We start from the raw sequence: 27,549 nt of genomic DNA on the forward strand, positions 1-27,549 counted from the left end.
TGTTCTCCTTATGTCCATAATACCATATGTCCATAATAGTCTTGCATGATCTTTTGTATTTTTTACTCATCTATTGTAGTATCTCCTCTCACATTTCTAATAATTTTACCATAACTACACTTTTAGTGAGCATAGCTGGTGGTTTATTTATCTTATTTATCCTTTCAAAGAACCAGTTCTTGGTTTCATTAATCTTCCTAATGGTTTTTTAGTTTTCTATTTCATTGATTTCTGCTCTGATTTTAACTATTTCCTGTCTACTACTGACTGTTGGGTCTCTTTGCTGCTACCTTTCTAGTTAATTCATTTGGATTGTTAGATAGTTTACTAGTAATTTATTTGTTAATGTGGGACTGTATTGCTATGAACCTTCTTCTCAGGACTGCTTTTGCTGTATACTATAGGGTCTGATAGCTGGTTTCTTCATTTTATTTTGTATCAAGGTAATTCTTAATTTCTTTTTTGATCTTTTTAATGATCTATGTATTGTTCAGAAGCATGTTGTTTACTCTACAGACTTTGGGGTATTATCTCTTTTTTTGGGGGGGGATTTCTAGCTCCATACCATCATGATCTTATTATTAATATTTATATATTTGGTTAGGCTGTCTTTGTGATGCAGCATACGGCTCTTGTGAATTTCCCTTGTGTACTTAAAAGTAATTTGTATTCATCTCTTTTGGGATGGAAGTTCTGTAAAGGTCCCTGGAGGTGGTACTCCTGGTTAAGTGAATATACTACAATGCACAGGGACCCAGGTTCAAATCCCTGGCCCCCATTTGCAGGGAAAAATCTTCACAAGTGGTGAAATAGTGCTGCAGGTGTCTTCCAGTCTCTCTTTGTGTATCTCCCCTTTCAATTTCTCTCTGTATTTAGCCAGATAAATAAATAAATAAACTAATATTAAAAAAATAAAATTCTGTAATATCCATTTCATCTGTGGTTTCATTCAAGATGCTTATTTTCTTATTGATTTTTGGGGGGGTCTGAATAATATGGTTTTTTTTTTTTTGCTATGAGTGTTGTGTAAAGATCTCCTACTATTATCGTGTTGCTGTAAGTGTATCCCCTAAGTACAATAAGAATTTGTTTTATATATTTGAGTGCTCCTGAGTTTGGGGCATATATAATTATAATGGCTACATCTTCTTGTTTGGATTAATCCTTTGACCATTATGTGTGCCCCTCTCTATCTGCTTACTTTCACTGCCTGAAAGCCTATTTATCTGAGAATATAGTAGATGCCCATGCTCTTTTTTTTTCTGAATTATTATTTTGGAACATTGCTCCACTTTCTTACATTAAGCTTCCTTTTGTCTTTTCTTTGAATGTATGTTTCTTAAAGCCATATAAGGGATGGATCTTTAATCCATTTAGGTGCTTTGAGTCTTTTGACAGGTAAATTTAGGCCATTCACATTTAGGGTGGCTATTGATATATGTGGTTTACTTATGTCCATTCTGATATTTGTTTAAATTTGTTCTAAATTGTTGATTCTTTGCCCATTTGTTTCTACCTTTAATTTTGTATGGATGGTTTTCGGTGTTTAGTTTCTTACTAATTTCTCTTATACTTTCTGTAAATTTCTGTTCATTGTTTTGTATTTTGGTTATCATAAGTGCAATAACTAATATAGTGTATCTTAAAAAGTCTTTTTTAAATTAATTCATTTATTTTTTTATTTTTATATACTTATTTATTTTCCCTTTTGTTGCCCTTGTTATTGTTTTTTATTGTTGTTGTAGTTATTATTGTTGTTATTGATGTCGTCTTGTTAGGACAGAGAGAAATGGAGAGAGGAGGGGAAGACAGAGAGGAGGAGAGAAAGAAAGACACCTGCAGACCTGCTTCACCACCTGTGAAGCGATTCCCAGGCAGATGGGGAGCCGGGGGCTTGAACCGGGATCCTTATGCCAGTCCTTGTGCTTTGCGCCACATGTGCTTAACCCACTGCACTACCACCCAACTCCCTTAAAAAGTCTTTTATGAAGTTGGTATTGATTAAAACATTTGATAGAACAGTGTTGTCCATTAATTCCCTCCCCTTCTCTGTTTTATTGTTCTTTCCTATTTTTATTAGGTTTGACTTCAAGTTGACTTTCATGTTTTCTAGTTTCTTAGAGAACTCTCATCAAAGTTATTCTTTTGTGTTTCCTAACTCCTTAGTGAAATATTCTTTCAACTCTTGAGTATGCTTCTCTGTACTATGTTGATATTCTAAGAGAGTCCTATAATGAGCTTTCAACTCTTTCTCTGATAGTCTCTCTATGTCTTTATTTTCTTAGAATCTTTCTGTTTCATTTCAATCTGCCTGATTTTGCATATTTGATAGTTTGTTTCTGTAATGCTTCTATTTACACATTTATTGTGTTGGTTATTGATGGACAGCAGGTGGTGCTATTATTGAGATCCCTTGGCTTCACTTTGTTTATGTTTTGCGGTGGAGGGATAGGGGCTTGGGCTAGGTTTTTCTTGTTTCCTTGAGTGTTTTCTGCTGTTTATGGAGTATGTATGATTTCGTTCTGAAAGTAAGCCTCAAGGGTTTGTTGCTGTGCTATTGCTGTGTTCATAGAAGCAGGGCTCACTTTACTGTTTAGCCACCACTAGATGATGCACAAATTGCTTTTAAGTTTTGGTGACAGACCGAATTTCCTTTGATTATAAATGTCCCCTGCTTTTTCAGTGTTTCCTTGCCTGTAATTGAGTAGGCTAATGCCCTTGAGGCCATGGATTAAAATGTCATAAATTCCCTTCTCTTACAGACAGCATGGTGTGTTGCCTTACTTGCTGTGTATAGAGTGAAAATGGCACCTTGCCCTGCTGGAGGCTCTTAGTATTTTGTGTAGGGTTTCAGTCCCATGCCCTTTCTCACCCTAACTACATGAAAACACCGACTTGAGGCTCTACTATTTCTGTAGCTGTCTCAGCTATAGTTGGTGAACTTTGTTAAGTTTTATAGCTGTAGATATTGCTGGGGGTTATTGCTAGGGGCTTGGTGCCTGCACTACAAATTCACTGCGCCTGGTGGTTATTTTTTCCCTTTTGTTGCTCTTATTATTATTGTTGTTATTTCTGTCATTGTTGTTGGATAAGACAAAGAAAAATCAAGAGAGGAGGGAAGACAGAGAGGGGGGAGAGAAAGATAGACACCTGTAGACCTGCTTCACTGCTTTTGAAGCAATCCGCTTTAGGTGGGGAGCTGGGGGTTAGAACCTTGATCCTTACCCAGGTCCTCATGCTTCCTGCCATGTGCACTTAACCCGCTGTACTACCCCCCCATATTTGTTTTTTAAGGGGAGAGTCTGATCTGGTCACTATTACTCCAGAACCACACCTCCTGGGAGTCTGAATTTTATATACTTACAACAGATTTGCTAGTTAAGTAGATCAATAGGTATGACTGCAATGACACAAATGAGAAAATGTATCCACATTTTTATCATGAAATCTCTATTAGCAGTCAATAAGAAAAATGTTAATAAGACAGAAAATATGTTCTTGGAATATGAATTATTCATTTTTAAATGTGGGAGGTAATGTCATCTTTATCATTAAATTATAACATTCTATGAATTTTAATTATAGACAATTTCAATCTTTTTGGTAAACTGTAAAAAAAATTTTGAGGTTAGGAGTAATAGTCTTTTATGTTTCCTTGAAAAAATCTACTAAATATCATGCATAATACACAAAGTAGAATACTACTTTATTATAAAAGAAAATGAAAATCTGCAATTGTCAACACTAAAATACAAGAGACAAATACCCTATGATTAAACTCTTATGTTGTACATAGAGAAAGCAAATAAATATATAATTCTAAATAAAATACAAATAAACATTCAAATAAAATACAAGTTAGTGGTTACAAAGAAAAGTGCATGAGAAATGGGGGGCGAGTCAGTTGTAATATAATTAGACTTTAAGTTGTAAACTTAGTGCAGTATGTGTACTAAGTTAATGTTAATTCAATAAACTAGAAATGAATGAAGAAAATAAATCTTTCATGTAAGTCTACATTTCTAGAGAAAACAAGAGTTGAATAGATAACCATAACTATAAGCACCTACCAAAGAACCTGAGGTGTCTCTCTGAGGGAAATTTAAAGGTATGCCACCCCCACACACACACTTTTGAGGAAAAGGGGGATATTGTTGAATAGCTTCATCATGCACTTTTTTTCTCTTGACAACATTTTTCCCTCTGTGAAATTACTTTTTTTCACAGGTGCGATATAAAAGAGAGTTAAAAATCCTATCACTACTTAAGATGTGCCCCTGCTGAGGAGGTATTTCCTTTCACATTTGACTGTCTTGTAAAGAATTCTTTTGAGCTGAGCAAGATTGAAAAGTCAGTCTCAGAGAGTAAACTGGTTAACTATGAATTCTAGAAAGGGACTATTATGTCAATTATTTAAAGCACTTAAAAAGTGGCCCAATGCAAGTGATTATGTTTGGAGTTAATGAAGCACTGATTACCCTATCAAAGTTGAGTAAAGGAAAGAAAGATCTTTTGCCAATAAAAGTCTCATCAGGTGATGGCCTTGACAGAACATGCCACTATTCCTGTCAGCCTGAGCTGTCATAAACAAACCACTGATGAGACGATGACAATAATTAACACTGTGTTAATGGGGTATGGAGCCTCACAGTTATTTTTTCAGCTACAGTGAACTGAATGAATGCCAAGCAGTGCACATGGTTTAACATCATAATATGTTTCTCTTTTATTTACTGTGGTTATGTTGGCTCTCTTGTGTTGCAAATCACAGATATGTTTTCTTGGGCTGGTGATGGATATGGAATTTAGATGGTGGATTCAGATTCTATGTTCACATTACTATCAAAGGTTTTGAGTATAGAAGTTGTTCTATTCTAGTCCTTGTTTATATTCAATATAAGACTACAGTAATTTGGCCCTGCCAGCTGGAAGACATTTTGGATTATGATTGTAACTCTAGGAGGAGAACATTAAAAAGAAAAAAAAAAAGATTTGAATGAAAACTTAAAACAATTAGATTGATAGATTTTACTAGAGATAATGTGTGTTGGCAGGATCAGGTGATTAAGGTCATAAAAGGTGCTAAAGGATCTGCAATAAGTAGTCATGTTTGGTACTGATTTTTGTGAGTAAGAGGACAGAGGAGGGGGGTTGCTGGGAACAGTTAGAGATAATATGATGCAGGAGTTTCACTCAATATATAGACCTAACATTATAGTTTGCTTATATTTTCTTGCATTTAAAAAGTATATTTAGGAGGTTCTCCCTCATGGCTTTTCATCTTTTCAATAAGATATTTGTGGAGGGGCCAGGTGGTGGCACACGTGGTTGAGCGCACATGCTACAATGTGCAAGGACCCAAGTTCTATCCTCTGGTTCCCACCTGCAGGGGGAAAACTTCACAAGTGGTGAAGCAGGGCTGCAGGTGTTTCTCTGTCTCTCTCACTCCCTATCATCCCCTTCCCTCTCGATTTCTACCTGTCTCTGTCCAAAAATAAATAATATAATTAAAATAAAATAAAAAAGATATTTGTGGAATATGTGAATACTTAAGCAATATTTCAGACTTAATAAATTTTATCTTACACAAAGAACAAACATGGTACGTCTAGACAGATTTTTTCTTTATTTTTGATTCCCTGCTTGAACTTAAATCAAAGGAAATAGCTGTATTACATAAAATTCATTCACTTGTAGAAATAGAAATGTTTTGATCTCCATTAAATACTGGAAATTTTTTTAAAGTTTGAATATACTCTGAAAAGTGGAATTATTTTTACCATCCTGAATGACAAATCTTTCTGAACAGGCTTTCCAGCAATTAGTCTTGCTCTAATGCTATTTCTACACTGGCAAGATGAAGTCTGTTACTTGCCAGATCTCTGGAGAATATGGTGCTTTCTGTACAGGCACCAGTATTTGTCCAAATGCCAGACTATATGCTTGCATTTGGCCAGTGTAGAAACAGCTAAAGAGGCCTGAAATACTTGAATTTTGATTGGATTAGTTTGGTGACTTCTCTAAGGATTTGCTGCTTAACTTCTCTAAGAGTCACAAATTATTAAACATAATGCAAGGAAATCTGTGGTTATTCTGGGCATTTACTGAACATGCGTTATGTTTGGCATTACTGAGAGTCGGAAGGAAATAAAATGATGGTCATGACTCTAAGGGAGACCATAAAGGGTGTTTTCATATTAGAGTCACAATTTAATTGAAAAGATTTATATGGCATGTCAAAATGAGTTTTTAGAAATTATTTCTGTACAAACTTCAGTGTACAAATGCTCTTTTAAAATGGTCTGTTAAATACTTTTGTAGAATATTCCTTAGAATTCTTTGCATAGAAAACATATTGTATTGCCAAAATTAATAGAGGTTTAAGTAGTGGTATCTATTTTTATAGATATTGTTCCCTTGTAACTATCATTTCAAAGTAGAAAAAAACCAAAGCTTATGAGGATTATTTTTTAAAAGTCATTTTATTAGATTCAAAGGCTTTAGAATAGTCTGTCTCTGTTCTGTCTTTTTGAAAACTTCAAGAAAAATGGCTTTTCAAAGAACTGCCTGTTTAAGTAGGTTTTCTTTTGCCATTTTAAAATCACATGATTTGGATGTCATCCCATAGTTTGCCTTAATTAAAACATGGTCATATCAAAGCTTTATTTTTGGGGGGAGGGGGGTAAAAATCACTCTTTTATGTAAGTAAACATGTAGAATTATCAGTGTGCAGGCAATCAATTCACAAATTTTAAGAGCTTTAGGATTTATAGGTATAACTCATTTCAGGGTGATTTGTTGTAGCTGCACTAAATAGACTTTTGATATTCTTCTTTTAAACCACACTAGGTCTAGCACCGAGAAACAACTTGAACACCTTAGTTTCAAAATTGTTAATTTCTCTCTTACCTTGCTTCCCTTTTGTTCTTATATGTTTTTTTAAGTTACAGATTTGGGGTCAGAATCTGTGCTCTCATAACTTTAAAGATGACTCCAGATTACAAACAAATTTTTACTGTTTACTGGGACTTCATTCCTACTATGTGCTCCTACTATTCTGGCTACAACCTCAACTTAGTTTACCAAAAATAATTTACTACAAAACAATTTACTTTGAGAGGTAATTTGCTAACTTGAAAAGAAAAAAAAGATAATATAAACAAAGTCTAATATTTTGCATTTACACAGGCCAATTTTCCTTTTTATAAAAGTAGATGTAGCTTTGGCTTCCACTCATTTTCAAAATTACATTGTAAATTGGTAAAAATTGTAATTTGACTTTAAGGTTCAAAAATTGATTGCCAGTTGCTCATCCCTTTGAATGAATTATGCATTTAGTTCCATATACCTAACTTACTAATGTCTATTATAAAATGTTTATTTTTCTTACTACTCATTTTGTATTCAGAAGGACATTTTCAAGGCCTCAGCTAATAGGAAACATAGGAGACTATTTATTTATTGGTAAATGTGGTTTAACATAATGTTACACAATGGGTACTATAAAACTTGGCATTTCTTCATTTCTCCCATCTTTAATCTTTTAAACTGGTAAATATTATTGATCAAAATCATTCAGGAGGATGCGATCAAAGTAGATATTTTGGTAATTGCACTAGGTGAACATTTAGGTGCCTATGATTCACTTTGAAGTGAATCCAACATTTATATCAATGTTAAGTGCTAAGAAATTATGCCTATCTAAAATCATACTACTTTCACCCTATATTCATTGTGAAAGAACAAAAGTAAAAAACGAAGACTCCTGACCTTGAAAAGGAATCTAGTTGAATTAAATAATTCAAGGATTAACTAATTTATCTAAAATAAGTGGAAGGCCCCCAAATTATGCTTGATATAAGAGATCAATAAAATAACACTATCATTGGCAGATAAAATCATTTTTAATATAACAGCTAAGAAGTAAAGAAAAAGTAATAGTAGGGGGTCGGGCGGTGGCGCAGTGGGTTAAGCGCATGTGGCGCAAAGCGCAGGGACCGGCGTAAGGATCCCGGTTCAAGCCCCCGGCTCCCCACCTGCCGGGGAGTCGCTTCACAGGCGGTGAAGCAGGTCTGCAGGTGTCTATCTTTCTCTCCCCTTCTCTCTCTTCCCCTCCTCTCTCCATTTCTCTCTGTCCTATCCAACAACGAATTGCGTCAACAAGGGCAATAATAATAACCACAACGAAGCTACAAGGGCAACAAAAGGGGGAAAAAAATGGCCTCCAGGAGCGGTGGATTCATGGTGCAGGCACCGAGCCCAGCAATAACCCTGGAGGAGGAAAAAAAAAAAAAAGTAATAGTAAACACAACATATCAAACATAAGGGGAAATGCCATTTGTGTGACCAAGGTTCAAGCCCTCCTACATTGATGGACACTTCAGTGCTATGATCTCTCCCTGTGTGTGTCTCTCTCTGCCTTTAGTCTTTCTATCTCTATTAAACAAACAAAAACAACAAAAGTCATATTCTAGGGCTAGGGAGATAACATAATGGCTATGCAAAAAGGTTTTTATGATAGAGACACCTGTGGTCCCAAATTCTATAGCTTCATCATATACCAGAGCTGAGCAGTACTCTTGTAATATATATATATATATATATATATATATATGTGTGTGTGTGTGTGTGTGTATCTCTGCAAGAAAACACGTGATTCTTACAGACATGCTTGTGTCCTACTGTGTGTAGTAAATTAAAAGCTCAGAAAATATGAGTTACTTATCAAGAATTATTTTATACTTTTTTTACTTAACACATTTTTATGTTTTATTAGGGAAATACTGATTTATAAGACAGTTACCAATGAGTACAATTTTTCATCCTATTGTGATTGGTGTTTGCACATCAACTCCACCACCAACTTGAGTCCTCCTTCACCATTGTCTATCAAACCTCCCATTGTGCATCAGGCTTCCAATGAACTCTGAGTTTTTTTCTGCCTCACCACGACCAAACTAGACCTTGATGCAACAATGTCTAGTACAGAATTCACCCTCTATTTTGTCTTTACCCTTTTGTTTCTTAAATTCTGTGAATAAGTGAGATCATCTGATATTCATCCTTCCTCTTCTAGTTTCACTTAACATGATTCTTTCAAGTTCCATTCCAGATGAGGAAATGAGATGATGTCATCACTTTAACAACTGAATAGTCTTCCAATGTGTATATTCACCACAACTTGCTCTAACTGTTCATCTGTTGTTGGGCATCTTGTATGTCTCCATATTGGGGTTATTAAAAATAGTGCTGCTATGATCATAGGTGTACATAGATCTCTTGTTTTCTTTAGACAGATTTTGTAGAAGGATTGTAGGTTATAGGATAGGTCCATTTCTAGTGTTCTATGATATCTCCTGATTGTCATCCAAAGTGGTTGGACCATTTTTTAAAAATAAAAACATGCAAATTAGTTAGAAATTTTATTTTACCCTAAGCCTCTCCTTCTAGGTGTATACCGACTGTGCCCTGGGGAGTCAGGGATTCCAGAGATCACAGCCAGAGCCAAAAAGGCTCAAGCACTTGCTGGATATTGAACCCACTAACTAGGGTAGTACCAGTAGGCACACTACCAGGGGACTAAACTTAAATCTCTAGTTAGTAACTTTTTTATCATTATTGTTATTGCTATAGTTGTTGTTGGATAGGACAAAGAGAAGTTGAGAGAGGAGGGAAAGACAAAAAGGGGAAGAGAAAGATAAGACATCTACAGATCTGCTTCACTGCCTGTAAAGCAACCTTCCTACAGGTGGGAAGTTGGAGGCTCAAACCAGGATCCTTGCACGGGTCCTTGTGCTTGGCGTCATGTGCTCTTAACCCACTGCGCTACTGCCTGCCCCCTCCCCACCCCCCCAGTTAGTAACTTTTAACCTATTTCAGAGATGAAAACAATTCTCACTCTTCTGAATCAGACTGATGGAAGGAAAGATCAACATCTCTTGCCTTTTTTTACTTGGAAGCCACCTGTATTTTCTTTATGGCATTGTGTCAAATTTTATTGTTGTGCCAACTTCGTAGATATTTGCATGGAGTGTCAGTCCCAGCAATGGAAGATGCTGGTATAGATTGAACCATATTGTTACCTTTATATGAAATTCAATGAAATGAGGTACTCATACCATTTTAAAAATAAGATGCTGTGTTTGCTTTGGCAGCACATATGCTAAAATTGGAATGGTAAAGTGATTAGCATGACCCTTGCACAAAGATGATACCCACAGTCTTTAACTATTCCATAAAAAAAATACATAACTAAAAATGATGTTTTGTTTAAATACTTGCTTGTATTAGTGACCTAAATATTATGAATAATGTTAAATTTTATACATTTGTAGAGGTTCTACAATGAAACAAATTTATTTTAGCACTGTGGTCTATGAGCACATAGAAGTGGGATAAACAGATGAATGGCTGAGAAAGTTGTGGTATTACACTTATCTTTTCATGAAAAGAATAAAAGCATTTTTACAGACAGTAAAGGTTGGTCAGCTTTAGCACTTTTCAGTGACTGTCACATAATTACAGCCAAAGAGGCCAAACATCAGTTCACATATTGTTGACTCACTCTGGGAAAAGTAATATTGAAGGCATGTCTTCAAATGCATATTTTATAACCAAGAAACTATTATTTTAGTGATATATTGTATTGCTTGCCTTACAGTTAACTCTCTTTTCTTGGAGAAACTCATAATAATTGCATTATATTACAAGTGTTCATAAATTATACTTATATTAAATCTAGTAAGTTTAATATCAGTTAAATATTATATTCTTCATTTCTGTTAGGTGAAATAAATTAATTGAATATAAGAGTCATAGTAGCAGATGTACAGTGTATAAACATATACACTTATACATATTTATCTATTTGTACATATCGTGATTAAATAATTCACTTACTTGATTTCATAATATGAGAATTATTTTAAAATTTTATCACTATATATTTTAATGTCAAAATTTTACAAAATGTTATTATAAAAAACTCCAACAATAAAATTTATTTTTTCTCTTTCTTACAGTTATCCATAAAATAATGTCAAATACTATGTAGTGTATATATTCAAATAAAATAGTAATAAAGCTATGTAAAATTTAAACCTGCATTTGCTCGAATTACAAAAAAATTTCAAGAATTTGTCTAATGTGTAGGAATTGAAAGCAAAAGTTTAGATGAGTGTAAGAAATGCTAGTACAGATATTTCATCATTGTATTCATTATCATAAATCAAAGACACTATAAGATTTGCCTTTATGTTTGGAAGAACAATCTTCTTATTGACTGTCTTTCATAATTAATAGCATTTACTCTTTAAATCAAATTAGTCCACTTTTCCTATTAAAGCTTTACTGCAGGACCATTTTTTAAAGCAGAAGATGACCTTGACAAAATGAAGGATCAATAATAATATGTTGATTAGGAGTATATTTGTTCTAATAGCAAATGTTTTCTTGTTGTTAGTTCCTGTTACAACACTTCCAGAGGTCGTAGTTCATAGCTTTCTATTGTCAGAGATATATATTTTTTTCATACACAAAAAGTTGACTCTACTGAGCAAAACATTGATAGACTGACTTAGTAATATATATGGATTTTACTAAACTTCCTTAATTAGCTCATTTTTGGATTAAGGTTCTGTTGGAGGAGATACATCAGATGGAGTAAGAAAACAATATGTTTTTGAAATGTAACATCCTTAGAATATCCTGGTTGGCTTCATCAACCAGGGTGTATAAGAGTCATGCTTTATTGCAGAAATATAATGCTTTCTGTGATTGAGATTTCAAAAAAAATATGAACATTAATGGGGAAAAGGACAGCAGGAATAAAGTACACACGTAACAATTTATATGTGCATTTGTGTTTGGATTTGTTGATAAGTGAAGCCAGAAAATGTCCATATACTACTAGAATCCTTGCAAAATCAAAGACATTTTTCTGTGAAGTTTAATAATTTATATTCCTTTCCACAGTATTCTGAACAAGAGAACATACATAATCAAACAACAATATAATCAGTAAACAGAACTTATTAGTGACATATTCCTGTATCAATAACATATGTGGACTAGCTGGTCTAAAATGAATCTAATATAAGGGGGAAAAGTTTGCTTGGGATAGTCAAGGGGGAAAAAGGACAAATGAGATGCAATTAAGTAGAGAAAAATTTAGTATAATTCTAATAGCAAAGTCTTTAATGATGCTTTGGTATAGCTAAATTCGATTTAGAAATATCTTCCTTGTTAAGTGGGGAAACCCATCTCTTCAGTCATTTAAATGTGGACAGTCCAAAGTTATTATGCTGAATGAGAAAACTGGAACCTTGGAAAGGAACTAAATGACCTAATTGATCTTTTCCATCGCTGATTTCTAGATATTACTGTGAATAAATGAAAAAAGGTTAATTTATTTTTGCTACTTAAAATAAAAAGAAATGAAATGAACTTGTAAGTGCTTCTTTTTGTCAGCATACTTCTATGTCTACAGTCATAGCAGTATGACATTTTTGCTTATGTCATTTGGCTCATATTTTTCTTACTCATGAAACAGGAAATATAAAAAATTGTGTTATAAATCACTTCAGAGAGTTCATTTACAGATTTTTAAAAATCTAAACTGACAGTTTCTTGTGCCAATATTATAATAAATAAGTCATTAGAAAGTATATCTCAGTTACAGTTAAATAAATACTGAAAGGAAGATAGAAAAGATAAAGGCATTGTATTAGCTAAATTAATTATGTAAATATTTATGACCTCTAGAGAGCAATTCAGTAGCATGGAATAGACGTTGCAAGAATTTTTCTGTAAAGGTCAATAGTAGTTGCTTAGACATTGCAGGCCAAGATACAAAATTAAGAATATATATGGATTATTATATGATGGAAAAATAAATCTTTACAAACTTTTACTGATAATATCCAATTATTCTAGTAATTGAATGCTTTTATTTATTTAACTTTATTTAATTTGATAGGACAGAAAGAAATTGAGAAGGAAGGAATATAGGGAAAGAGAGACATTTGAGCATGGTAGCGTGCCCTTAACCAGGTGTGCCACTACCGGCCCCTGTTTATTTATTTACTTATTTGTGAGGAAGATCAATATGAGATCGTACTGAGTTCTGATACATAACAGTGCTGAGGATTGAATTTAGTGTCTGTGTAGTTTCTGGGACCTCGGGCATGAAAGTTCTGCACTCTGATGCTGAGCTACTGCTATGGCCTCAGTCTGAGGTTTTTGTGGGTGTGTTTGCTTTAAATGCATGTTTCTAGTAAGAATGGGTTTCTGTTTTGAGGGAATGACATTTCGCTCTCTTTGGGTTCATATTGGTTTACCTTATCACTAAATCAACTGCAGGTATACAGGCTATACGGGGGGCAGGGGGGAAACTAACTTTAGTCTACTGCTCATGGTTTGTCAATACTTGTGATTAACATATAGTTATTTTCATAGTTTTATCCTCTTTAAGGAGAATATTAGAAATGTTCTCCTCAAGTTTATTTGTATGAACATAGTAAAGTTATGATAGTATACTAAGTATGATTGTTCAAATGAATTCACATATTTTAATTATAATTGGATATCAGAACCACTTTTCGCCCATGAAATCTGCAATTTCATAACATAGAACAAGTCATTTATTTTCAACCTGTTTTTTCTACCTCAGTATAGACAGTATTATAAAACCCATTTCATATGAATTTGTTCTAAGGATATCACTTGATTCCCTGTGGGACTCAAATGATGTACTCAGAAAATCATCTAAAAACAAGCAGAATAATTCACTCGATAGTGTGCTATTTTGTCACATGCATGACCCAAGTTTGAACTCAGCAGTTTCTTTACATTTGTTTGTGTCTATCATAATAAATAAATAAACTAAACTTGTACTGAAGATAGAAAAATTTAATGTATGTTTACATGCATTCATTTATATATTCTCTGGAAATTGTATATATATATTATGCTTCAGTAACTGACAATTATTAGCATATGAACTATAATTCTGAATAATTTTCTAAGACATATGCTTGCATCATGATGTTCACTAAATAAAAAAGAAAACTAGACTACAGTTGCATTGTTTGATTGTTTGTTTGTTTTACTAGAGCACTGCTCAGAGCTTCTTTACAGTGGTGCCATGAATTGAAGCTGAGCCTTAGGCATGGTAGTCTTCTCTCTCCCTCCCTCTTTCTCCCTCTCTCTCTCTCTCTCTCTCTCTCTATATATATATATATATATATATATATATATATATATATATATATATATATATATATAAAATAACATAATGGATATATATATATATCCATTATGTTCCATCCTCAGCCCATGCTACATTTTTAAGCACTATAATTGAGTAGTGACATTTTTTTTCAGATGAAGGCTATAATTTTAGAAGCATAAAAGGTTTTCTGACAAATTCAAACTATTGATATGACAATATTTTTATATAAACTAGTTTTTTGTAAAGCAGCAGAATCAAACTTAAGTAATCAGTAGAAAATTTGCTATAATAAAACCTCAAATTCAGTCAATACCAACAATATGTAATAAATGTTTCTTTAATTTATTTATTTATTATCACAATTGGATACTGCTGTGGACTGACTTTTTCCAGATAGAGACAGGCAAACTAGCTTGGCACAGAAAGATAAGGAAAGAAACTACAGCACCTACACTTCTCCTAATACAGTGAAGGCTGGGCTCAGACCTGGTTTGTGTACATGGTAAAGCAGAGCATTATCCAAGTGAGTTATTTTGTCTGTCCTAAAACTTTATTTTTAAAATAGTCACTTACTTGATTGTTACATAACTAGACAATTAATGCTGGGATATATGCCACCATTCACTGAATTTAGGTACTCAACTTCAAACTTTCAAATCCTAAACTCCACCATTTCAGAAGAAAAGTAAAACAATAATAATGTGTTTCTAGGAATGGAACCCAGGGTCCAACTCATACATTTTGTGGTGTTGTCAGGATATGTGTTCCATGTTCTTTTAGGAAGTACATCATAAATATATCATGAGTTATTGCACTTAAAAGTTACCATTTTAAAAATCTCAATTAATTAATTTCTGCCAACATGTTTATTACCAGAGCTCTATATCTACACAAATCTACCAATCCTACAGGCCTTTTTTTTAAGAGATAGAGAGGTAAAGAGAGACAGAGGAAAGAGATCTGCAGCACTGCTCTATTAATTGCTAAGCTTTCCCATTGCAAATGAGGACTGAGCAGTTGGTTGAACTTGGGTCTTTGTACAGGATAACCTATATGCTTTCTACTTGGTAAGTTACCACCTGGCTTCTAAAATACTTATTTTAAACTTTAGTCTAATAGGGATTTTAGTACAATCAGTGATGAACTTTGACTAATTTTTTTGTAAATAAGTTCAATTATTGCTGTTTGAGTTCCATTTATCTTATTAATAAACATTCTCAGTAGTATACATTTCTGATCCAGTAGTACAGTGAGAATATAGCTATCATTTTATCTTTGGTGTATGTATATTACTAAAGAATTAGAAATATGAATTCCACATGTCCATCTATCATATCCAAAAGACACTGAACCTCTCTACAATTATCTTCCAAGTCTTTTTTATTACACTTAGAACCACATTACTCAAGTAGGAGGGAAAATATGAAAGACTGATGTGAGAGAAAGTTAGATTAACTCACAATACCAAGATCTAGTGAAGTCAACTTTTCTTTTCTTTCCTTTTTTTTTCCCCTACCAGGGTTATCACTGGCTTAGGTGCCTATACTATAAATCCAGTTTCCCAGAGACCAGTTTTTTTTCTATATTTTTACTTGACAGTACAAAGATAAATTGAGAAAGGTTGGGGAAGTGAAAAAGTAGACACCTGTAGGCTGCTTCACTGCTCATGAAGCATTCCGTTTGCATGTGGGGAAACGGAGCTCGAACCTGGGTCCTTCTGCATGGTGATGTGTTAGCTTAACTAAGTGCTTTATGGCCTGACCCTCAAGAAGTCTGTTTCTCAATCATAGACTTGTTTCATATATATCAAGAAATAAAATAAAATAATAAAATTTTATGAAAATTAATTGAGAAGTCCTTAGCAAGTTAATTTTATTGGAGGGGGGTGTCTCTGGTAGAAGGTACATGCTATAATATGCAAAGACCTAAATTCAAGTCCTTGATACTATCCTGTAGTTGGTGAAGCTTCACAAGTTATAAAGTAGTATTGTGTCTCTCTGCTTCTCCTTCTCTATCACTGGTTTTATTTGGATTGAATTTTCCCAATTTCCCAACAAACTTCCATATATATATTAGGATCTAATTTACTTGACATTAAACCAATTTCAGAAATTTATGGAGTCAAGTTTTAAAGATGGAAACAGAAAAAGCCCATATTACCTAATGCAAGGCATTATTAATTAATTCAGCCTTTTCAAAAATGAATATATTTTGTTTATATTTCCATTTTTTAAATTCTGTTGTGATGTCTCAGTTTCAATTCAGTTGTGATAATTTTACCTTAATATAGTAAAAAAAAAAATTAAAGGGAAAGAACTTTGTTGGTGAGTTTGGTTTAAGACTATATCTGTGTAATCTAATGGTTTTGTAAACCACTATTAAATACTTTAAAAAATGGGTCAAGGATAGTAGCAGAATAGTTAGGCAAAGAGACTCTCATGCCAAAGGCTCCAAAGTCCCAGGTTTAATCCCCTGCATCATTGTAAGAAAGGGTGGAGCAGTGCTCTGGTAAAAATAAATAAATAGATTTCTTTTAAAAATTTAATAGTGACCAAGACATCATGGGAGTTACCTGCAATTCCTGTATGCAGAAAAAATACACCCAATCTTTATTTTATTTTATTTTATTTTATTTTATTTTATTTTATTTTATTTATTATTGGAGACAGAGAAAAAATGAGAGGGAGAGGTGAGATACAGAAGAAAAAAGACAGAGAGAAACCTGCAACTCTTATTTACCACTCATGAAGCTTTCCCACTCAACTGGGGACCAAGGACTTGAGCCCAGGCCCTTGCAGACTATACATTGTACACTTAACTAGGTGTGCCATCATCAGGTTCCCCAACATCTTCTCTTTTGTTGCTACTTTGGCTTTCATTTTGATCAGGAAATGCCTTATAAACTATAAATATCATCATTTGAATGTTCCAAATAATCATAAATCACTTATGTCTTTTTAGATTCTTATTTTAAAAAATCAATGAAATGACATAGGAAGTACATTAAATTGTTCAAAGCTCACAGCTAGATACCTATGACACTGGAGGAAGTTTCAGTATTAGGGTGCTTTTTTTTTCTCTTAAAAAGTTGGATTCATCCCACAATAAAGTAGGAAAAAATTTCAGCTCAGAGTGACAATTCCCTGGCAATGACAAAAGTTCAGAGCCATAATTTATCTCTCCATTATAACATCCTCATATTAAAGTGGGGACAGGATGTATTGGCACTGAAGAATTTCAGTTTGCTAAGTTGAAAGGGCAAGGGAAAATTTGTCTCCTTTTTTTTTTTTTAATTTTTTATTTAAGAAAGGATTAGTGAACAAAAGCATAAGGTAGGAGGGGTACAACTCCACACAATTCCCAACACCCAATCCCCATAACCCACCCCCTCCCATGGTAGCTTTCCCATTCTCTATCCCTCTGGGAGCATGGACCCAGGGTCGTTGAGGGTTGCAGAAGGTAGAAGGTCTGGCTTCTGTAATTGCTTCCCCGCTGAACATGGGCGTTGACTGGTCGGTCCATACCCCCAGTCTGCCTCTCTCTTTCCCTAGTAGGGTGTGACTCTGGGGAAGCTGAGCTCCAGGACATATTGGTGGGGTCTTCAATCCAGGGAAGCCTAGCCAGCATCAGAGTGGCATCTGGAACCTGGTGATTGAAAAGAGAGTTAACATATGAAGCCAAACAATTTGTCTCCTTTTTGCAAAATCCTCAAGAAATTTACTGTCAAGTTATTACTATAACAATTTAATTTAGTAAACTCAATAGTATAAGAAATTTCCTCTTGCTAACGTGGAATTAGGGAAGCATTTTGATTTGCAACATGAGAAGGAAATTCTGACTTTTATTGTTTGAAATCATACCAGGATTTAAACAAATGTTAGAGAAAGATTAGTGGAAATAATGAGAGAGAGAGAGAGAGAGAGAGAGAGAGAGAGAGAGAGAGAGAGAGAGACTGTAGCATGTTTTACTTGGAATTTTTTTTTTAATTTTTTTATTATATTTATTTATTTATTCCCTTTTGTTGCCTTTGTTGGTTTATTATTGTCGTCATTGTTGGATAGGACAGAGAGAAATGGAGAGAGGAGGGGAATATAGAGAAGGGGAAAGATAGATACCTGCAGACCTGCTTCACCGCTTGTGAAGGGGCTCCCCTGCCGGTGGGGAGCCAGGGGCTCTAACCGGGATCCTTAAGTTCATCCTTGTGTTTTGTGCTACCTGTGCTTAACCCACTGTACTACCGCCTGACTCCCAACTTGGAAATTTTTAAGTAAGACTTACTGTCTTCAAATTGCAGTGATATATGCCCGCCTCACATTTATATTATTGTCTGTGCTTCAATTTAGAGTTTTTAGGTTATTTGCCAACAAGTACAGCATTGAATATAATGCACCCTCACTATGTTAGAAATGCTTCACTATAAAAGAGGTTGAGTGGGATGCCCTTATCTTTTAACATTAACAAGGGCCACTGATGGATGTGGTCCATTTAAATATACAACAGAGAGCTGAACTAGATAACGAACTTATTATTCCTCTCAGAGGATTATAGGTTAGTCCCTAAGGAGTGCAGTAAGCCAGAGCAAATCCATATCTACTGGCTAAACAATAGCCAGAAGGCTGACTAGAAATATTGATTTACTTTCTAGGCCATTTAGACCTTAATGGCAGAGAAAAGCTGAAGTGCTGTTTACTTTTCTGCCAGAATCGACCAAACAACCAGTCCATTTTTTACAGGTTTTTGATTGATTTCGCTTAGAGGAATTAGAGGTGATTTATTTTTAAGCTGAAAGCAACTCGTAAATATCTTCAACTGCACAGGTTCCCTGAGAGGAAATGTTAAGTGGAAATACTTATTGAGAAAGACTTTGTTGCAAATCAATGGGAACAGGTATCATGCCTCACTATGAGCAGTCAGATGTCAGGCACCTTTGCAAAGCCCTGTCAGGACTATAATCTCATCCCTTCAGCTACTCTCCTTTTGAAAGCTCTCAAGTTCACCAAGCTTGAATAAATTTAATCGCCTGACTGAATTTCAGCCAGATGCACCCTGCTGACTTTCAAAGGGTCCTAGATGGGACAACATAATGGTGTGCAAGGCTCCTATGGAGCATTTTCGATGTTTGATGGGTGAAAACAGTAATTTATCACACAAGTGGCAATTTTCCATGATTCCTCAATCCCACACACAGAAAATGTGGAACTCCAACAAAAGAATGAAGCAGACACATAAAGGAAGGTTCATCCCCAATGCTACCATGTTAGTATGACTTAAAATGACAGCAACTCTAAGTCAGTGAGAATATTGAATGATATGCTTCAACAAAAACAACAAAAAATGACTTGTGGTTTACTACTCAAGCTAGTGAGGTAGAAAGACGCAGTAATGAAAGGGCATTTAGTGTTTTAAGTGATCTTTCCAAGAGTGCTTGTCTTCATGTTCAGAGCAAGTTAACAAAAGGGTAAAGGATAGCACTTGAAATTCTAAATAAAAGCTTTCTGTTCTATGTTGGCAAGGGAAGGGAAAAAAGAGTTCAACAAGCTTCTGATTTCATCATGGCTATTTCTTAGTTTCAACCATCACACCTACCATATGAAATAGTGACATTTGAGAAAATTCTCAGTGTTTTGTTTTTACCTCCACTTTCCTGAATAAATCTATGAAAACTTACTATCAATAAAAATCAATTTGGCACCTTTGAAACCATTTACTGTTTTTAACTAATAATAACACCATAGATCTATATCACAGAAAACTTGAGTAATGCACATATAAATTTAAATATGTCAAAGATCTTTTGACCAGATGATGAATTAATACCTTTTAAAATATTTTTCTTTTCAGTCTTTTTTTTTTCGCTTGCGGATGTATGCATATTTGCTTAGTGTTAAGAATGGAACAATTGCGGATCATCTAATTTCATTTCAAAAGCATTTTATATAATCACAAAGAAGGCTTTTAAATAATTTTAGCATTAAAGTTTCAAGGGGATGTCTCTTCAATTAACAATGCCAACCTATAAAATGAGAATGACAATGGAGCACCTACCTGATGACATTGTTGAAAGGACATTTTGTATTTTTAAAATGTAAGAAGAAGAATGATCTACCAGTCATTTGGGCTTGTTACTCAAATGCTTTTTCATAAGAATGTTGCATGTGTTTTGCTTTCATGGGATAAAATCAGTAGCCTGTCTTCATTCTGTCATGTCCAATAGTTATTAAAATTGGAAGCACCACTTAGAGAAACCTTTATTATAAAACATTCCTATAAGATAGGCCACTTACAAATAGTAAATGTAAAATTTAGTCTAATTATTGTTAATAATCTTTTTGTTTCTATTCCTTTATTACTTCATATGCATTTTTTTTTCTTATTTGATCATCCAAATGACCCCTGCCTCTGGGAAAGCCACTGCACATGTATATACTGATAAACTTGAAAGACCATGCTAGTGCTAGCTGGAGTTCACTAGAAGGACAGTCAGCTACAGCTTTCCTGTAATTACTGTAGACCCTGGGCAGCAGTAATTTATGGGCTGACAATTTACACTTTCATTCTCACTTATCTCTTGCTTTTCACTAAAATCTATTTCAGCAACTGGCACATGGTTATATCATGATTCCTGTGGCAAAATATACCTTATGACCACTTACATATCTTTCTTGATGAATGAGACTTCATAATTAGGAGGGAATTATATGTGTAACATAACAGTCACAATAATACTAGATTCTCAATGTGTAGAGGCATGAAACAACTCATTTCTCTTTTCATACTAAAAATTTAAATGGGGATACTTCCTAGGAACAAGTATATAGTATATGAAAATGTTTTTTAAAATCCTCATTTTTGAAAGTGAGATACATCAGTAAAGAAAACAGCAGCTGTTATTATGGAACTGAACTGGATTTGAAAATGCTAACTTAAGACAATGATTATAAATGCAATGCTACATCACAGCATTATATGTTTCCAGGCCTAAATCACTAGTTTAGGACAGAATTTTTCACATGCCATGTGGAACTATTTTTTAAAAATAAACTGATAGTTCTCATATTCAAACAAGTTCAAGCTATCCCATAAACCTACTCATGGAAATTCACAGCACATCTAACATTTTAAGGTTGTAGTGATATCCTATACCTTGTTTTTTACTAGTCTTTCACTGAAATTAATTCTCTTCTTAGATTTGAATGAAAATAACAAACTAGTAATATTAGAAGTGTCTCTAACTTTCTTCTCATAAGGCTATATATGTTTTTACTACACAATATTTGTTTCAAATACTGAAATATTATTCAAACTCATATTTGTTTCAAAATTATAACTAGATCTACTACTACAGATTAGTTTATGCATTGATAGTATACATTTATGTTGCCAGAAATTCTCCAGGTTTTTAATGGCTATACTTCAATTCCCTTTCTTTGAACCTTACACACTTTGTTTTATGTACTTAGCAATATCCTGTAAAATGGTCAATCAGTGAATTGTCAAGATTTGAGCCCAGATGCCACATCAAAGGTGCTGTGGCATCAGAGGAAGCACTAGTACTATGATGTCTCATTTTTGCCTCTCTTTGTGAATCTATCTGAATGAAAAAGTAGTCAGGAGTAGTAATATTGCACAATCAGATTACACACACACACACACACACACACACACACACACACACACACACACACACTTTAAAAACCAATGGCACAGCTATTTACAAGATACTGGGTACTATACAGCAAACTCTAACAAAAGGACTTTTCAAAGTTAATCCAATTACCAAATAATGTGATGATAACATTAACTATCCATTGTCTTTTGAACCCTAAGACAGCAGGAACCTCACATCTCCACTAGAGAGCCTATATTTCCCCCAGTCCTGGAAACTTAGTATAGGGCCCACTTTCCCACATGCCTCTCCCAATCCATATCAAATAATATTGCATCTGCTGATCACAACCTAATCAACACAACGATTGCCACCCTCAACATGATTCAGCTCAGACTGTGTCCAGAGACTTCAGGTGTGGAATGACAACCCTTCAGTTTCATTACTCGGGTGAGACCTTTCCTTTCATAGTATTCTCTAATTCCATCCCAGGTGGTTCACTTTCTAACAAAGTCCCAAAACCTAGATATAGACCAGGTTCTGTGAGAGAGAGCATATGTTCACACATATCCATAAACTACTGCAAAATATATACCTGAAAGCAGAAGTACACTAGAGTTTGCAGTGAGTACCCCCCCAACACTTCCTCTCCACTATTCCAACATTTGGGTCCATTATTGCTCAACAATCTATTTGGCTTTGTATATTAACTCTCTTTTCAGCCCCCAGGTTCCAGATGCCATCAGGATGCCGGCCAGGCTTCCCTGGACTGAAGACCCCCACCAATGCATCCTGGAGCTCAGCTTCCCCAGCGACACACCCTACTAGGGAAAGAGAGAGGCAGACTGGGAGTATGGATCCACCAGTCAACGTCCATGTTCAGCAGGAAAGCAATTACAGAAGCCAGACCTTCCACCTTCTGCAACCCACAATGACCCTGGGTCCATGCTCCCAGAGGGATAGAGAATGGGAAAGCTATCAGGGGAGGGGATGGGATATGGAGATTGGGTGGTGGGAATTGTGTGGAGTTGTACCCCTCCTACCCTATGGTTTTGTTAATTTATCCTTTCTTAAATAAGAAATAAATTTAAAAAAAAACACACAATGCAGGGGTCAGGTATTGGCACACCAGGGTGAGCACACAAGTTACTATCAGAAAAGACCTACCTGGATTCAAGCCTCCTACCTGTATTTAAACCTCCTGTTCCCACATGCAGGGAGGAGTGGGGGTTTACAAGAAATGAAACAGTGCTGCTAGTGTCTTTCTCTCTTTCTGTATCCTCTTCTCCTTTCAGTTTATCTAGTCTTACAAAAAAAAATTAAAAAGGAAAAAATGGCCACTTGGAGTGGTGGATTCCTCATAGAGGCACCAAATCTCAGTAATAATCTTGCCACAAAGCAGATAGCAGAACAGTTATACAAAGAGACTCCCATGCTTGGGTTCCAAAGTCCCAATTTCAATCCCCTGTACCACCGTAAACCAGAACTGAGCAATTTCTCTGGTAAAAATAAATAAATAGTCATATTTCCACAAAAACAAAACAAAACAAAAACTTTTGCTACAAATAAACTCATTAAACTCTCTCTGGTAATGTTATTGGAACACTTGGGAAAAGTTTTTCTTTCTGAGTCTTTTCCAAGAATTATTTTTCTTTTTGATACTAAATTGTTTCATCTAAGCAACACTGTTAGAAAACAAAGGCATGGCTTTTGCTTCACTCACTTGCTTCATTTCTCCTACAATGGTATCTATAACCTGCTACCTCAATAGAATCAGTATGTACTTAGTTCACATGTTTCTTCCCTACCAAAGATCTCAGAGTCATTAATGTCCATATGCAGTGAATATCCAAGATGATACCACTATACGCATCCTTTTTCCTGTTCTTTCAGTGAGGGCACTCTCACTTTCGGAGAAAAACTTGAGAGCTAGCATTTAGCATTATACATCTATGTGAAGCACTATACAAAGGCACTTTAAGTGATTAATAGAAAATTGTGTGTTACTAAGAGCAGCTTTCATATGGTAGGTTTTTTTAGAACAAAGATAAAGAACAAAAACAAAGAATGAGGTAACATGTTAGAACTTCCACCACAGTGATAATAGATCAAGACACTTTTCTTTTGAGAGAAGTGATTAATTAGTAAAATCAGAGATATAGAGAGTTCTCTCTTGCCACAGGTTAATATTTTCATGTCTACAGTCTAAATATGAAGGTTCCACAAGGTACTATGTGTTTTTTTATGCCTTATGTCAAGTATCAGCATTTTTTTTCTTTGTGAATTTAGTTAGTTATATTCTAGTTAGTATACAGTTTATTCTTTTTTAATTTATTTTTTATTTAAGAAAGCATAAATTAACAAAACCATAGGGTAGGAGGGGTACAACTCCACACAATTCCCACCACCCAATCTCCATATCCCACCCCCTCCCCTGATAGCTGTCCCATTCTCTATCCCTCTGGGAGCATGGACCCAGGGTCATTGTGGGTTGTAGAAGGTGGAAGGTCTGGCTTCTGTAATTGCTTCCCCACTGAACATGGGCATTGACTGGTCGGTCCATACTCCCAGTCTGCCTCTCTCTTTCCCTAGTAGGGTGGGTCTCTGGGGAAGCGGAGCTCCAGGACACATTGGTGGGGTCTTCAGTCCAGGGAAGCCTGGCTGGTATCCTGATGGCATCTGGAACCTGGTGGCTGAAAAGAGAGTTAACATACAAACCCAAACAAATTGTTGAGCAATCATGGACTCAAAGGTTGGAATAGTGGAGAGGAAGTTTTTTTTTTTTTTTTTTGGGGGGGGTTACTCACTGCAAACTCTAGTGTACTTCTGCTTTCAGGTATATATTTTGCAGTAGTTTATGGATACGTGGGAACATATGCTCTCTCTCACAGAACCTGGTCTATATCTAGGTTTTGGGACTTTGTTAGAAAGTGATCCACCTGGGATGGAATTAGGGAATACTATGAAAGGAAAGGTCTCACCCGAGTAATGAAGCTGAAGGGTTGTCATTCCACACCTGAAGTCTCTGGACACAGTCTGAGCTGAAGCATGTTGAGGTGGCAATCGTTGCATTGATTAGGTTGCGATTGGCTGATGCAATATTATTTGATATAGATTGGGAGAGGCATGTGGGAAAGTGGGTCTTATCCTAAGGTTCCAGGATTCTAGGACTGGTGGAAATATAAATATATAATTTATTCTTTGTAAACAGTCTTTGACACAAATAGTCAATCCTGCTGTTGCAGAATGATTGAAGATACTAGAAATATGTAAACATTTGAGAGTGGCTGTTTCCATAAAACTTTATTTCCACAAAAAATCATTACAAACCTAGTTTGGCAGTACTCTTATCTAAAAGGCTGTTTCCATAAATTAACAAAGGGATTGGTTTATTGAATAAAACAATGAAACTATTTTTTCAGACTTGTTCATATTTTGGTATCTCAAGACTGAAATTAAGGTGGGAATGACTAAGTGGGTTGTTATAGAAATTCTAGGCTGTTCCATACCTCATCTTTAAAGGCCTCTCAGTTCATGATTGATGATGACAGCCACAGTTATAACTAGTCTTGGTTCTTATAAACAAACTGAATGCTTTATTAAAACATCACTATGAATGTTAATTGATATGTACTCTCTATATAGCTTTTGCTAAGTGACATCACTCTATAGCTTTGTTCCCATTCTTCCACAAATTTAAAACCTTGGTTTAAATTTATGATAACAATGGGGTGGGGGTAGATAGCATAATGGTCATGTAAAGAGATCTTCATGTTTGACACTCCAAAGTCCCAGGTTCAGTCTCCCACAATCTATAAGCCAGAATTGATCAGTGATTGGGTTAAATATAATAATAATAATAATAATAATAATAATAATAATAATAATAATTAGGGTTTTAATAATTAAATTTATAAAAGGACCAGGTGGTGGCACATCTGGTTAAGCATACACAATATAGAGTTCAAGGTTCCAGGTTCAATCCCCTGGTCCCCACCTATAGGGGGATAGCTTCACAAGTGGTGAATCAGGGCACCAGGTGTCTCTCTTTATTTCCCTCTCCCCTCTCAATTTCTATCGCTATCCAATAATTAATAAATAAAAATATTAATATGTATATACATTTATTTGTATTCATGAGAGAAAGTGACTGAGACAGACAGGCCAGAATATTATTTAGCTCTGGCTTTGGTGGTGCTGGGAACTGAACCTGAGCTCTCTGTGGTCTCAGGCATGTGAGTTTGCTGTATTCTCTTCCCAACCCAGTCCTTTGGAGTTGATCCCTCAAATGTTTGAGGTATAGCAGTTCCTTTAGGAGCACTTAGAAAGTCAGCATCTTATGATAATCAAATGGGTATAAATACAATTTTCAAACTCATGACAAATTCAATTATAATCATATTTTACAGATGATAATGTAAAGTATGCTCTGTAGAATATTAAAATTACAAGACAATAGTTGGGATCCTCCCCTGTCACACTAGGGGAAACTTCAGTGCTGCAGTATATTTTCCTCATTTGTCTCCATCTGAAAATGTCAGCATATAATTTTTCAGCCCAGGTGATGATAAAAAATAATAAAATAAACATTATAGTTTTTTTTAATTTATAAAATTTCAGGAAATATTTAGTACTATGTGTTCAATTTGTAATGTTACCAAAGTATCCGATTTCAATATTTGGATCTGACAGTCTCAATTTGTGGTATCTATGCTTTTGGTTCAGTATGACTTGTGAGAGACAGAAAGACACCTGCAGTCCTGTTTCGCCATTTATGAAGTTTTCCCTCTGAAGTTGGGGACCAGAGGCTTGAACCTGGGTCCTTGTGCACTGAAATGTGAGTGCTTAACCAGGTGTATCACTGCCTGGCCCCCACAAATAAATATTTTATAATAACATTTTTTAAATCAGTTGAATCAATCTTTAACTTTAGTCCTTTACTTATTAATAATGAAAATTCCCTGTACTTGCAAATCACATTTGCTGACAAATCTTTTACTACTTCACCAAAATGTACAAATGTTTATAGTGAAAAAGAGTAAAAGTATAGATTTTCTTGATTTTAATTATAGTTACATAGTTATATTGTTAAAAATGAGCCTAGAGAAAATGAGTAGATAAGTCCCTTTCATGGTTACAGTTTAAATAAAATAACTGATTTTGGGGATCCTGAGAGATAGCTCGCTTACTGGAATATGTAAATTGCCATGCAGGTGACCTAGATGTAAGCCTCAACATTACATGGGAGAAGCTGTGACATAGGGAACTCTCTGATGTTGTGTGGTCTTCCCACTCTTTGTTCATGTGAACGAAAAAGAAACCAGAATAGGTGAAATCACTCACATTCAGGTCCCCAATTCTGTAATCAACCAATCATCTTTTTGATTTCTTTGAATGTTTATGTTTTAGTATATATCCTGTATATGTCCTCACACCTTCATTCCTCTACATCTATTTTATATTTTAGACATAAATACATTGACTGTATTTAATATTCATCTCTAGTGCAAATAATCATTGTGTCTAGTATAGGCATTAGTAATTATCTTTTAGTTTAAAAAAAGTGATTACACTATTACCTAAATTATATATATATATATATATATATATATATATATATATATATTAATGATTGGAGCTTCCTTCTGCCACTAAATATTTAGATTTTTTAAAATTTGAAATACTTTTGATTTATGTAAAGGTTGCTGTCATG

At 34.7% G+C, this 27,549-nt stretch overlaps 1 protein-coding gene and 1 non-coding gene across 8 annotated transcripts in view; both read left to right on the forward strand.

Annotated features, from left to right (window-relative positions):
• DGKB (diacylglycerol kinase beta) overlaps positions 1-27,549 on the forward strand; it is a 918,246-nt gene that overhangs the window by 612,450 nt on the left and 278,247 nt on the right. The gene's annotated exons all lie outside the window — the stretch shown is intronic.
• LOC132540049 (U6 spliceosomal RNA) lies at positions 10,139-10,242 on the forward strand. Its single transcript, XR_009551325.1, has one exon. It is a non-coding gene; the product is annotated as a U6 spliceosomal RNA (small nuclear RNA).

The sequence above is a fragment of the Erinaceus europaeus genome, chromosome 8 (assembly GCF_950295315.1).
Source record: "Erinaceus europaeus chromosome 8, mEriEur2.1, whole genome shotgun sequence".
Lineage (NCBI taxonomy): Eukaryota > Metazoa > Chordata > Mammalia > Eulipotyphla > Erinaceidae > Erinaceus > Erinaceus europaeus.